Source organism: Girardinichthys multiradiatus, chromosome 11 (assembly GCF_021462225.1).
Source record: "Girardinichthys multiradiatus isolate DD_20200921_A chromosome 11, DD_fGirMul_XY1, whole genome shotgun sequence".
NCBI lineage: Eukaryota > Metazoa > Chordata > Actinopteri > Cyprinodontiformes > Goodeidae > Girardinichthys > Girardinichthys multiradiatus.
In genome coordinates this window covers 42,881,297-42,894,619 of record NC_061804.1, presented here as the reverse complement: position 1 = coordinate 42,894,619, position 13,323 = coordinate 42,881,297, and the positions used below count along the sequence as shown (strand labels likewise).

At 38.8% G+C, this 13,323-nt stretch overlaps 1 protein-coding gene across 1 annotated transcript in view; it reads right to left on the bottom strand.

Moving 5' to 3' along the window:
- Nucleotides 1–6,135, bottom strand: part of pknox2 (pbx/knotted 1 homeobox 2) — a 196,963-nt gene extending 190,828 nt beyond the window's left edge. Inside the window, exon 1 of the mRNA XM_047378753.1 lies at nucleotides 6,060–6,135. The gene's annotated coding sequence lies outside the window, so the exon portion shown is untranslated. The remainder of the gene's footprint in view (nucleotides 1–6,059) is intronic.
- Nucleotides 6,136–13,323: the final 7,188 nt, after the last annotated feature.

Genomic DNA, 13,323 nt, shown 5'->3' with positions numbered 1-13,323 from the left:
AGTTAATGTAAGTAATGTAATGCTAATAGTAGAGAATATTGTAGTAATTTTGTTTTGTTGTTTTTTTTTGCAAACTGCAGTTTGTGTCTTTTTTAAAATAGTCGTGCACATGATATATTTATGAATAGGGATGTGTCAGTTAGTCAGGATTTTAATCCCGATAACATTTTTGATCATATTATGGTTTAATGTTCTCTTAAAGAGATGCCAGAAAAAGTCCCAGGATGACTGGGACATAACTGCTCCTTCCTCACCTGTTGCTGCACACCACCAGTCAGCTGACTGAAAGTAGGCTGCTACATTTTTCATTTGCTTATAACAAGATTAAATTGAGCTGTTTGGAAAGGTTTCCAAATGCAAAAACATTGAGAATAATGCTAAGGAAACTAAAAGAACGCCAGCCATCACTCTTTTTTAGGATGTAATGTTTTGAAACTACGGTTGCTTCAAGCAGCATGTTTGTTGTGCTAATATCAGCTTGTTGTTGTTGTGTAGCCCCATAAAGACCAGAGTAGCAACAAGCTGTAATATTCTGCACAATAAGCACTTGAAAACAGCTACTAAATTGAACAATAATTAAAAAATAATAATTATGTTATTATAGATGTAATAATCAATTTGGTATTATTAGCACTGTTGAAAGAGCACCTTAATTTTGTTAAATGTTTCTGATATTGGGATATGTGGTATATTTTACTGAGGTTATTGTGAGATTCTCATAGGAGCCCATGCGCTGTCACAGCATGTGGGTTCTTCTCTATGGACTACATCTAAGATCTGGAGCGGTCAGGAGAATATTGTGAAAGGAACAGAATTAGACCACAGAATTTAAAAGCACATTAGGATAGAAAACTGAACTTTATAGGCCTTAAAAATAGAAAATGAACAACAAAAGAAATGAAAAATTAAATGAGGCTTTAATCCGTATGTAAATCATTAGTAAGATCTAAACAAGAAAACAAGGTTGCAGTTGGCTAACTGGATGAATTATTCTACATTTGACTGATGGCGGGATTTCAGTTTAACTGTGGTTCAATGAAACATGAAAATTTGAAAAAAAACAAGCACATCTTTCACAGTCTTCAATACTTCAAGGTAGGCCACTACATCAGCCGGCTGAATGATGAGGTCAGTACATTCCCTTTTTCTACATATCGAACACCAGCCCTGATGAAGCATACCTAACTGAGCAGAGACGTCCATAAGCAGCACAGTATTGCTCTGACTACATTACGTATATAAGTACGAAACATCTCTGTAAGTCTAACAGTTGTATGAGCTGCTGTGGTAAAAAGAAAGCTTCAATAAGTTATGGGCAATAAATTGTGGCCAGCAAAATGTCTCTCAGCAGATCCATATACCAGAAAAACAAGGCCAAGAACACCAACAGATAGAAAACAACAGATCAGTCAAATAAAATACACATAATTAGCATGCAAAATCATCCACTAGCAGTCCTGATTCTTTCCCTGCATCAGAAGAAAATAGATTTTTGGAGAGTTCCATTAGTTTTCAGGATAGTAATGGATGCAACAGCGCAGCAAAACCTTTTGAAATTTGACCAACACACTGTCTAGATCTGTGTCATCCTGAAAAGTGATGGTCAAACCAAACAATAAAAGAAATTACTGAATGGCAAATCCTCATCCATTAAATCTGATCTGCCACAAAGCATGAGTTAGAACTGATGAAAAAAATGTGTATTTTTATTATTAAAATGCCCCAGAGAATTGTCTAAAAACCTGGAAAAGGAGTTTTTTTAAGAAAGAAAGAAGGAAATTGTTGCAGTGGCTGCAGCTTCCAGGTGACAGTCACAATGTGCAGAATAAAGGAGCACCACCCATCAATTCATTCAGTTCATGCCGTTTTACGGTCTTACGGTTGGCATGTTAACATATCTTTTACACAGGCAGGCGGGACACCTCAGCAGATAGCAGCGTTTCTCTCTAGCGAGCAGATCATAGTTTAGGCAATAAGTGCTTGAAAATGACTACTAAATTCATTCTAGATTTATTCAATGTTTTTGGTTGATGTATTCAAATCAACAAAGAATTAATAACTGTAGCAATTAACAATATCATTACTGTAATCAAAATGTATTATTTTAGCAACTGCAGGAGTCATTGTTTTCAGTTTTAATAAAATCAGTTAATCAGTTAATTTTGATATAAATTAAGTAACACTGAAAAACTGTAAAATTGTGGCATTTTTCCCCAAGGTTGTTTTACTGTGTTTAAATATGCTGTTTTTGTCTAATGTATTTTTTATGTTTTTAATTTTTGCTTTATCAGAATTAAGATCTTTCAAATGTAGTTTTTTTTTTAATCTTCTTAATTTTTCTTAAAAGTTGTTTTGCAAAGCCAGTGGCTCGTATACATGTCCTAAAAAGGACGATGTAAAAACCGTTCTTTTTGCTGATGATAACGTTCTAAAATTAAATAAAAGCCAACACCACTGATAAAATATTTTGCTGTGCAAGTTATTTACAACAAAACAGGCTTTAGCAATAAATTGATTCTGTATAACAACGACATGAGAGTCTGGTTGGGGTTTTTAAATGTAACCGCAGCATGATGTGACATGTATTTTGTGTATCTGTGTTTCCATCTCATGTCCTTTCAGAAACGGAGCTGATGTAGATGTGTATTGAAAATCATTGAATATCCCTGCTGTTGCTCTTGAAGCATAACTCAAGCCAATCCATCTCTCTCCAACCCGCGCTCCCCAGTGGTTCAGTTAGAGCTCTGCCAACGCAGCAGCGGCTGCAGAATGAGCAGGGCCAAGCAGACACGCTGTCCTTAAGCTGTGCTGCCTGACGACTGAAACAGGCCTGCGCCTCCTCTTGAGAGCAATGGGGATCAAGCAGGCTTAGCAGGCATGACCTGTGAGGCCCAGGCGGCGTGGAAAACATGCAATGCTACACAACTGTCTTAAAGGTTGCTGCACTATTGAACAAGGAAAAACAAGCAAGCATCACACTGCAGACGGGCCAGAGCAGGACCTGGATGTAGTCTGCTGAGGATACCCAGCACACTAAATCCTTATGAATAATTCCAAACGGGCTCTTTGCTTTTTCAGCTATATTCGGATTAGTGAGGTTTGAACAAAAACATGATCTGATCACCAGAAAAAGAAAGGTGACAACGCCTAAGTTTTAGAGGATCCCTCTATGACACCATAAAGACAAAAACATATTTTATCCATAGGTTACTGTTGGATTAACCATTGCGCATTTATTAGTATGTAAAGCTGCGCAGTATTGGGAAAACATGTAATTGTGATGAAATTGATAAATATTAATATGACCATTTTGATTACAACTAACCAAAATTTTTCAGATTTTTTTTTTGTTCTTTTGAATCAATAAAATGCCCCTGCTGTTTTCTGTGAGCTTTAGCATTCAGAGACTAGAAATATACATTCCAGTATAGTGTGCATCAAGAGGACACTAGAGACTGTCCAAATATATTATTGGCACGTACAGCATGAATGCATGACACTTGAAATATGGATTCCAATCCTTTGTGATTGCTATCTTCCAAACACATCAATCATAATGACGATGTCAATATATTGCGCAGCTCTACCGGTATTACAAGGTTAGTTGAGATGCAAAAATGTTCCAACTTATAGTTCTGTTAATGAGGAGGAAGAGAAAGTGCCTGAGTGACCAGAGTTTTCTTAGATGCCCTTCCTTCATGTGTTGCTGGGTACTGCTGGTCAGCTGGCTGAAAGCAGGCAACAAACAAGACGATTTGTCTGTTCAGAAACAATGTGAGCGGTATGTCTGGCTGAAGTCTGGCTACCCGAGCAGACAGCCTGACCAAATAACCAGCCAGTAACAATTTGTCTAACTTGTGTTACAAATAGCCGAATGATTAAAATTTATAAAATTCTGAGCAATACGCAAAATAACAATGAATAAAACTTATAGATAGTATTATTCTAAATGTAATGATTAGGAAACCATATTATTTTTGATTGATATTTTTGGGTAAATATTGTTGTATTATGGTATATTTACTTATGGCTGTGAGAACATGTCTCTGTTGCATCATTATAGGAGGATTCAGTAAAAAAAAAAAAAAAAAGGTGAAGAAAAATGTTTTCTGTTCATAGTTTAATTTCCTCAACCGTTTGTCCGTACAGAATTTCCTAAATGGGTTTGGGACATTTGCTCTCCTTACACTGTTCACTTCTTCATTTGGTATGACTGAATCACTTTATTAGTGATTACCCCCCTCCCGAAAGAAGCTGCAGTAATGCACAGCATCCCCACCTCATCATGTCATTTATCCCATCTAGCAGAAATAGGAATATGCAAATGGTGATGGAGCTTTCTGCGGCACCCCTAAACGTGGCCCCGGGCTGCTTGTCCAATGATCAATTAAGATCTCAGCAGGGTTTGGTAGATCTACTAAATTGACATGAACTCTCTTCTGAAGATACCTGCAGTTGTGTGGGGTACATGACAAAGAAGAACAAACGCCTCTGAGGGCAACCATGTGTATGCCTGCGTGCGACTGCAACGACAAGTCTTTCAAAGCTTTTGTTTAAACTGGGGAGTTAGTTTCTACACTCTGCACCTGCTCAAGCTGTGTCTGTGTCTCAGGCAAGTAGGGGCTTGGATAACAAATGCTTCATCTGTATTTAACTAAGTGGATATACTCCTTTATACTCAGATATGCTCTTAACTGTAAACAGTTATGTTATTTTTCTACTGCCAACACCAAAGGCAACGTTAAATCTGCTGTGCATTCCGCAACCTCCAATAAATGTCCAAATAAATGCTGAACCAGTAGGTGATGCTGAACTGGAGGGGCACAGATCAAAGCTGAGTCAACTCACAGAAACCCTGAGGTACTTCAAAACGGAGTTCTGCTTTTTCCTTCAAATCAAAAAGAGGCCTATTCACTGGTGTCCAATGGCTTTCGCTGCGTTCTCTGTTCAAAACATTAGAAACAGCCAACCCAAGGAGTTTAGGAATCACTGTATGTAAGGGAAAGCAAAGCTGCTGCTGGATGACACACAAAGAAGCTCAGTGTTCAGTTTGGAGGATTTTTTTCTGCTCTCAGGCCTGAGTGCAAACATGAGAGCTCATCAAGAATTCAGAAACAACATTAGACAGAATTCTATTCCCCGCTAATGTTTAATATAGAGAAAAAAGAACTTTTCAGCACTAATACAACACTTTACAGTTTCTACTTTAAAAAGAGAAAAGTTTGTTTCAGGTTAGGTATATAATTACAGGGGGGAAACGATCAGTTATTAGAAAGTAGATAGGAATATTTAGCTCATGTTGACTATTTTTCATTAACGAATTCAGGCAAAAGTAATTTTAGAAGAAGACAAAGCAGTTAAGCACCTAAACAATCTGCTCTATTTAGTCACAAACGGCGGATCTAAATCACGGGCATTCTGTGGCCAAACTGAAACATTAAAACCGTCCCAGTAAGACTAGAAACATCCGCACAGATAGAGAAGAGGCGCTGCAGCACCAAACCGTCCTTCTTTTCCCAATGTTTATGGAGGAGAAGCTGAAGAAAAGGGCCACCTCCTGCAGAAAGGCGCTCATTTTACTCGGATTTCTCTCTGAGCTGTTAATGCTGAAGCTTCCGGACGCATCCTTCACATCTGCCACACAAACATCAACCCCGATCAAATTAATCTTTATAATAATAATAATAATAAATGATCCGGGCGAAGATGCGCAGGAAAAAAAGAGCAAAAACAGCTCATTCAGTCCCGCACAGAACGCATCTCCTCCTCTCCTTCCTTCCCTCTCTCTGTCTCTCCCCCTCCTTCACTCCCCCCTCCCTCTCTCTCCCTCTCTCACTTTTTGTTTCTCTCCCCTCCTACCCCCCATCCGCCTCCCCCCGCCTCACTCTGGCCTGGCTGTCTGACTGGGTGAATAATGTCCTGGCTCCCGTGATGGAGTGGGGTGGGGTGGGTGGGGTGGCGGGTTGGAGGGGAGGGGGGAGAAAAGGGGGAAAAGAAGGACGCTGAAGTGCTGCCGCTCTGCTCCTATACACTGACACTGAAAATGAATGACAGCTTACCTGCATGCCAATCTTCATCAGACTGACACTGGGCTGACAGCACAGCCTATACTCCTCCACACAGTCGCTGACGTCAGCCGCACCACGCCCCTCCCACCTCCCCCCCGTCTGAATCAGCGTCCCCCTCTACTGCTGCCTTCCAGGGTCCGTGGGAAAAAAGGCAATCACGGCAAAAGGTTCCTGGTAAAAACACGTAAAAGGCTGCGTCTGCGTCGCTGCTTATAGGACAGAGCCATTCAAAACAAAGTGATTCATCTGTTTCTGAATTCTGACCTTTCATATTTCTATCTACACAGCAGAGTATGTCTCTGCTGTTTCACCAACATCAGTACTCCCTGGAAATGAGGTTCTGAACTAAAATCAAGGGGTTGTCAAATGAAAAAGATAAACTGGACCACAAAGTAGGAGACACAAATACAGTATTTCAGTATTGTTAAAAGACAAATAAAAGAAATAAAATGGAAGCGTGCAAACAATTTCAATGGTTGTATATTTTTAAAGTAGGTTCACTATTATGTTTCAGTTGTGTTGAATTCTTATATTGTTTTTAACTTACCTCAGAATTCGGGTGCTGAATCTAGAATGACGTCACACTTCAATAAACCGCAAATAAAAAAAAACACTGGGATCTGCTAACTGTGAGATCAGAGTTGCTGTTAGCAATACATGGAATTAATGATGTAATTTCCTACATTTCCTGTATTGAAACAGTCATAGAGCTTGTTCACAAAAGAATACATGTACAAGTGTGGCTGACTGTTTGTAAAACAAAAAATCTAATAGTGTGGTCCATTTGTGCTCAAAAGATAAAACCTCTGAATACAAAGCCAGGAAAGGAAACTCCGTCTTTCTTTGTCCAAACCCTAGCTTGGAAGGATAGAAGTTCTTCATAGAACCCAACTTTAAATCTAATATGGCTGCTACATATATAAAGCAAAGGCATAATAGCAGCAATGTAGTGTTGAATTACTGCAGATCCCATGGATCACATTAAATTAGTGGGACAGTGCACTGACTTCATCCGCCTGTAAAGACACTCCTTCAGTGCTGAAGTGCACTGAACGTGAACTTCATGGATACTGGCTTGAATTTCTAGTTGTAGTTAACCTGGTCACTGAACATCACAGTCAGAAAATCCCGCTGGTTTCCCCACTTGTGACTGGAACAAAATTCAGTTTGCTGTGATGCCATTCCTGTATCTGAGTCCCAACAACTCGGCAAAACTGATTGTGCTGTTTTCAAAGGCAAACGAAACACAGAATTGAATAAAATTAAAACTTGTCTGTAGATTCAAAATTACAAGATTCTCAACGGATTTTAAAGAAAAATATAATCTGCTCTGCAAAACAAAAATACAATGTTTCACTTGGCTTGTTTATTATTAATACACACAAAGATAAATCCCATGATGACTCAAGGATAAACTTCCATCGAAAAGGGCCCTGTAGCGCCTCCCAGAGGACAACAACTGAAATAGGTGAATAATCTGCGAGGGAGAGATCTACCAGGACGCCATGAGACCTCCCAAGCCAGGAAAAGCTGTGCACTTCCCCCATACACTTTAGATGGCAACCGATGGGTTGTGTGTGTGTCTCTTTTATTTATTTTTTTCTGCTTTCATAAGAGTGTTAATGGTGGTACATACTTAAAGTTAGAGCGCGTTGTAAACCAGGCTTTACTAAAACTATAATAAGGGACAGAGCAAAACAGTGTGCTGCAGATCTGCTGCAACAGAAGGGCTGGATGTGTGAATGCAAACACAAAGCTAGTGGGGCTATTAGTGGGAAGATAAGGGTTGGATTCATGTAGTCTCCAAAATCATTAGAAAATTAACTGAAATAAAGGCTTGTGTGGAATTCTTCTATACAATGGGTAAATTAAGTTAATGAAATAATTCAACTTTTCAATAATATTTTAATTGTATACATGTGCACTTTCTATTCTGTAGAAAGGGCGCATTTGTATTGGAAAGGTTATATTAGTGAGTGAATGAGAAACATATTAGAAAGTGCTCTTGAGAGTTTAGATGGGGTTAAAAGTTGTTAGGTTTGAAACTTTTACCTTTAAATAAAGTTTTAATATTTTGATTATGTTTTACTCCTGCATATTTGAAGACCTTTGCATGCAAAGCAGGTTATTAACAAGAAGGCTCTCCACTGAAGTAAGCTTGTTCTTTTTACTTCATTTTTTTCCCCCAAGGGAAACCTTTAATAATGGCCAGTTTGGTTGAGTATAGTGACAGTTTATGTTAGTAGATAAAAACAAGCAAGTACAAGGCCTTGCAAACGTTTTCACACCCTTGAAAATGTTTTCACACTTTGCCCGATTACCACCACAACCTTCAGTGCATTTTATTGGGATTTAATGGGACTGACCAACACAAAGAAGTGCATAGTTATAAAGTGGAAGGAAAATGATACATGGTTTCCAATTTTTGTTTTCCAAATATAAATCTGAAAGGTGTTGCATGCATTTGTATTCAGCACCCTGGTCCAATACTTTGTAGAAACACATTTTGCTGCAGTTACAATTATTTCGGGTATGTATCTACCAGGTTTGCACATTAAGATACTCAAACTTTATGTTCTCTCTCTATTCTCTTCCTAGAAGCTACACCTGGCCTGACTCTGTGTCTGCCTGTGACACCTTTCTGCTGAGGGGCATCGTCCGAGCTTCTGCTGGCAACAATTTAATGCTCACCTTTTACAGATGATCCACATGGCCCTGTCTTTCGGTGTTTAACCCTTTCTCTCTACTAGATATAGCTACTGACTGAGCTTTTACTGTAACTAACTCTATGTGCTCTCTTTCAGACTCTAACCTTGAAAACTGGCTCAGAGTTGATCTGTTCTTTCTTTCTAGATGAAACGACTAAAGGAGCTACATCCATTAACATTTACTTTTCCTTCCCATAGAAAGGACTCCTGGATCAGTGCTTCTTTGTTCTCTTTGTCGTGGCAGATGGCCGCTCACACTGAGCCTGGTTCTGCTGGAGGTTTCTTTCTGTTAAAAGGGAGTTTTTCCTCTCCACTGTCGCTACATGCATGCTCAGTATGAGGGATTGCTGCAAAGTCAACGCCAGTGACTGTCCACTGTCTCTACATGCTCATCCAGGAGGAGTGAATGCTGCAAGTCACTGACTGGATGCAATCTGCTGGGTTTCCTTAGATAGAAAAACTTTTTATCCAATTTGAATAAATAACTAATTCTGACTGCACTGTTCAATGGTTAGGATTAATTGGAATGTATGTACCTGACTTTTGTGAAGAGCCTTGAGACAACATGTGTTATGAATTGGCGCTTTATAAATAAACTGAATTGAATTGAAACTTTTATTCATTCTTCTTTGCGAAATAGTACACAGTCAGTTTATCAACTGGACATATATCTGGACTTTGACTAGGCCATTCTAACACATGGATATGCTTTGATCTTAACCATTCCATTGTAGCTCTGACTGTATGTTTAGAGTTGTCCCAGTGGAAGGTGAACCTCTACCCCAGTCTCAAGTCTTATGGACCCCTAACAGGTTTTTTTTCCAGGATTGTCCTGCATTAAGCTTGATCCATCTTCCATGAACCAGCTTTCCTGACTTCTAAAGAAAAACATCCCCACATCATGTGGGGACATTTGACATCAAATCCATGTATCATTGTGGAGAGTATGTTTTTGGGGTGATCTAATATATCAGGAAGATGAGACTTTTTACTCAGTGGAAGGCTTTTCTTATTTTTTTAACAGCAACCAACATAACTCTATAGAAGGCAGACCTGACCCAGCGCTTTCGTGACTCTCTTTGGTCCATTTCTTTCCTCTCAGCCTCCAGCCTGTCACGGAAGCAGACTTCTCATCCTGAGTTTGGTTCTGTCTGTGGTTTATTTTGGGGTATTTTCCGCTGTCACCCTGTTCTTGATCTGGATGAAGAAGGGCATCTAAGTGAATATTTAATACAAAGTTGCAATGCAATGTTGTTCTTTTCATATTTACTTATTAGCCTTTTATGATCAACTTAATCTGATTGCGCTTTAATTGGACTGAATTGTATTGTATTTTGATGCATTTTATTCTAAATATTGTATACGTGTATGAAACGGAGCTGAATTTGGATTGTATAGGAAAGAACACGATAAACTTTTAAGGGAATACATTTGGATTTCATTTTATTGTTTTTATTTAGAAATGAATTTAGATCATTTTGTAACTTGAAACAGTGCTGTCTTAGAATAAAAGTGTCTTAATTTTCCTGTTGCAACTTTTCTATTTACTGAGACAGACAACTTAACTTTCATTTATAGTACTAAAAAAAACAAAAATCATACCATTTAATCAAGATACTGTACCAATAATGCCCTTTCTCCATTTTATTCTTGGAGATTATTTATCTTCTTTCAGCATTAATTCACCACCAGGGCTCTCCCCAACCTGTGTGATAAATAAACATGGGTTCATGGATGTTACGAGTGTTACCTAAAGGCATCACGACGTCTTCCAGGAAGCGCCGTTTATTGGTAAGTGTGTATGGGGTAAGAACTATGGAGTTTTATTTTGTATTCTTAAAGAGAAAATATACAATGCCTCTTTTGGATTTTACTTATGCACAACTATTGACTAATATGCACACATTTCCGTTTTTACATACATATTGTTTTTGACAGCGTCTTACCCCATACGTGTGCGTCAACGCACGCGGGAACACGCATTGCTGACCTGTGTGTGTGGCCAGCTGCCTGTAGGTCCAGAACAGCTGGAGCCAGTTTGGTGGGGCCCCGCGCTGTTAGATATAGGCTGCGCAGACCAAACAGCCATGGTTAACAACTAGTGAATACTTAATATAATTCTATTCAATTCAGTTTTATTTATATAGCGCCAGTTCACAACACATGTCTCAGGGAACTTAACAAAGGGTTTGGTGTGGTGTGGGGTTGTTGGGGAGTGTTAGAGTTTGGCCATTTTAGAATATGCTATTTGTAGGGGTACTAAGTAAAATAATAAACTGATAAAGTTTGTCCATCTAGAGCCCACTGGTGGCCATTGTTATACTAAAAACCACAAGGGTTGAGGGTACCTCTCTCTCTCAGACTGATTATAACCATTGGAAAAGAGAAGGGGTCATACACGTAGCAGAAATGGAGGGTGTGTTTCCACCTCAACTATAACTGAGCCGGTTTAGGCTAAACCTGACTCCACCTTACTCCATCCAACAGGGAGGGAGGAAGGCAGAGGTAAAAATAATTGGCGAGTGTTGTTTCTTATTGCATTGTGTGAAAGGTGCGTAACTTTAAAATGGGCTAAGTCAATTTAATCGAATCATGTAGATTTCAAGTCAGGTACATACATTTTAATTAATCCTAACTATCGAACAGTGCAGTCAGATTCAGTTATTTATTCAAATTGGATAAAAAGGTTTTCTATCTAAGGAAACCCAGCAGATTACATCCAGTCAGTGACTTGTAGCATTCACTCCTCCTGGATGAGCATGTAGAGACAGTGGAGAGGAAAAACTCTCTTTAACAGGAAGAAACCTCCAGCAGAACCAGGCTCAGTGTGAGCAGCCATCTGCCACGACCGACTGTGGGTTTGAGAGAACAGAGCAGAGACACAAAAAGAACACAAAAGCACTGATCCAGGAGTACTTTCTATGGGAAGAAAAAGTAAATGTTAGTGGATGTAGCTCCTTTAGTCATTTCATCTAGAAACAAAGAACAGATAAACTCTGAGCCAGTTTTCAAGGTTAGAGTCTGAAAGAGAGCACATAGAGTTAGTCGAGCTCAGCCAGTAGCCATGTCTAGGAGAAAAATAGAGTTAAACACTGAAAGACAGGGCCAAGTGTATCATTGGTAGAAGGTGAGTATTAAGTTGTTAGAAGCAGAAGCTTGGGCGATGCCCCCCTCCAGGAAGGTGCCACAGGTAGGTACAGAGTCAGGCCAGGTGTAGCTTCTAGGAAGAGAAAAGAGAGAACATAAAGTTAAAAGCTGGAATAACAGCAAATAAAGCAAAATTGGAGAGTAGTATGAGAATGTAGTAGAGAGAGTGAAAGTGATCATTATGTCCTCCAGCAGTCTAAGCCTATAGCAGCATAACTACAAAGATAGCTCAGGATAACCTAAGCCACTCTAACTATAAGCTTTATTAAAAGGAAAGTTTTAAGCCTAGACTTAAAAGTAGACAGGGTGTCTGCCTCACAGACTAAAACTGGGAGCTGGTTCCACAGGAGAGGACCCTGATAACTAAAGCATCTGCCTCCCATTCTACTTCTAGAGACTCTAGGAACCACCAGTAAACCTGCAGTCTTAGAACAAAGTGCTCTGTTAGGAACATATGGAACAATCAGATCTCTGATGTATGATGGAGCTAGATCATTAAGGGTTTATATGTGAGGAGGAGAATTTTAAATTCTATTCTGGATTTAACAGGGAGCCAATGAAGGGAAGCTAAAATAGGAGAAATATGATCTCCCTTTTTAATTTTCATCAGAACTCTTGCTGCAGCATTTTGAATCAGCTGAAGGCTTTTAACTGCATTTTGTGGACATCCTGATAGTAAAGAATTACAATAGTCCAGCCTTGAAGTAACAAATGCATGGACTAGTTTTTCAGCGTCACTCCTGGATAGGATATTTCTAATTTTGGCAATGTTCCGGAGCTGAAAGAAGGAAATCCTAGAAACCTGTTTAATATGGGATTTAAATGACATGTCCTGATCAAAAATTAACACCAAGGTTTTTTACTTTATTACTGGAGGTCAATTTAATGCCATCCAGGTTAAGTGATTGACTAAGCAGTTTCTTTTTTAAAGACTCCGGTCCAAAGACGACAACTTCTGTCAAATCTGAATTTAGAAGCAGAAAATGTAAAGTCATCCAAGTTTTTATGTCTTCAAGACATGCTTGTAGTCTATCTAACTGGTTGGACTTCACGATTTATGGGTACAGTTGAGTATCATAACAGTGAAAATTTATCCTATGCTGTCTAATAATGTTACCTATTGGAAGCATATATATAGTGAAGAGAACTGGCCCAAGCACTGAACCCTGTGATACTCCATAATTAACCCTGAGGTTTGAAGATCATCTACATGAAAAAACGGGAAACTGTCAGACAAATAAGATTTAAAGTAAAATAATTAAATAAAACTTTGGATGTTGTTGTTAGTTGTTTTTTTGTCACAAAGAAGTTTTTTTCTCTTCTCAATTTGTACCCAATGGACTACATGTTTTCTCTTTTGCTACTTTCCATATTGGTTCAGTTGTGTATTTGTAACGTTT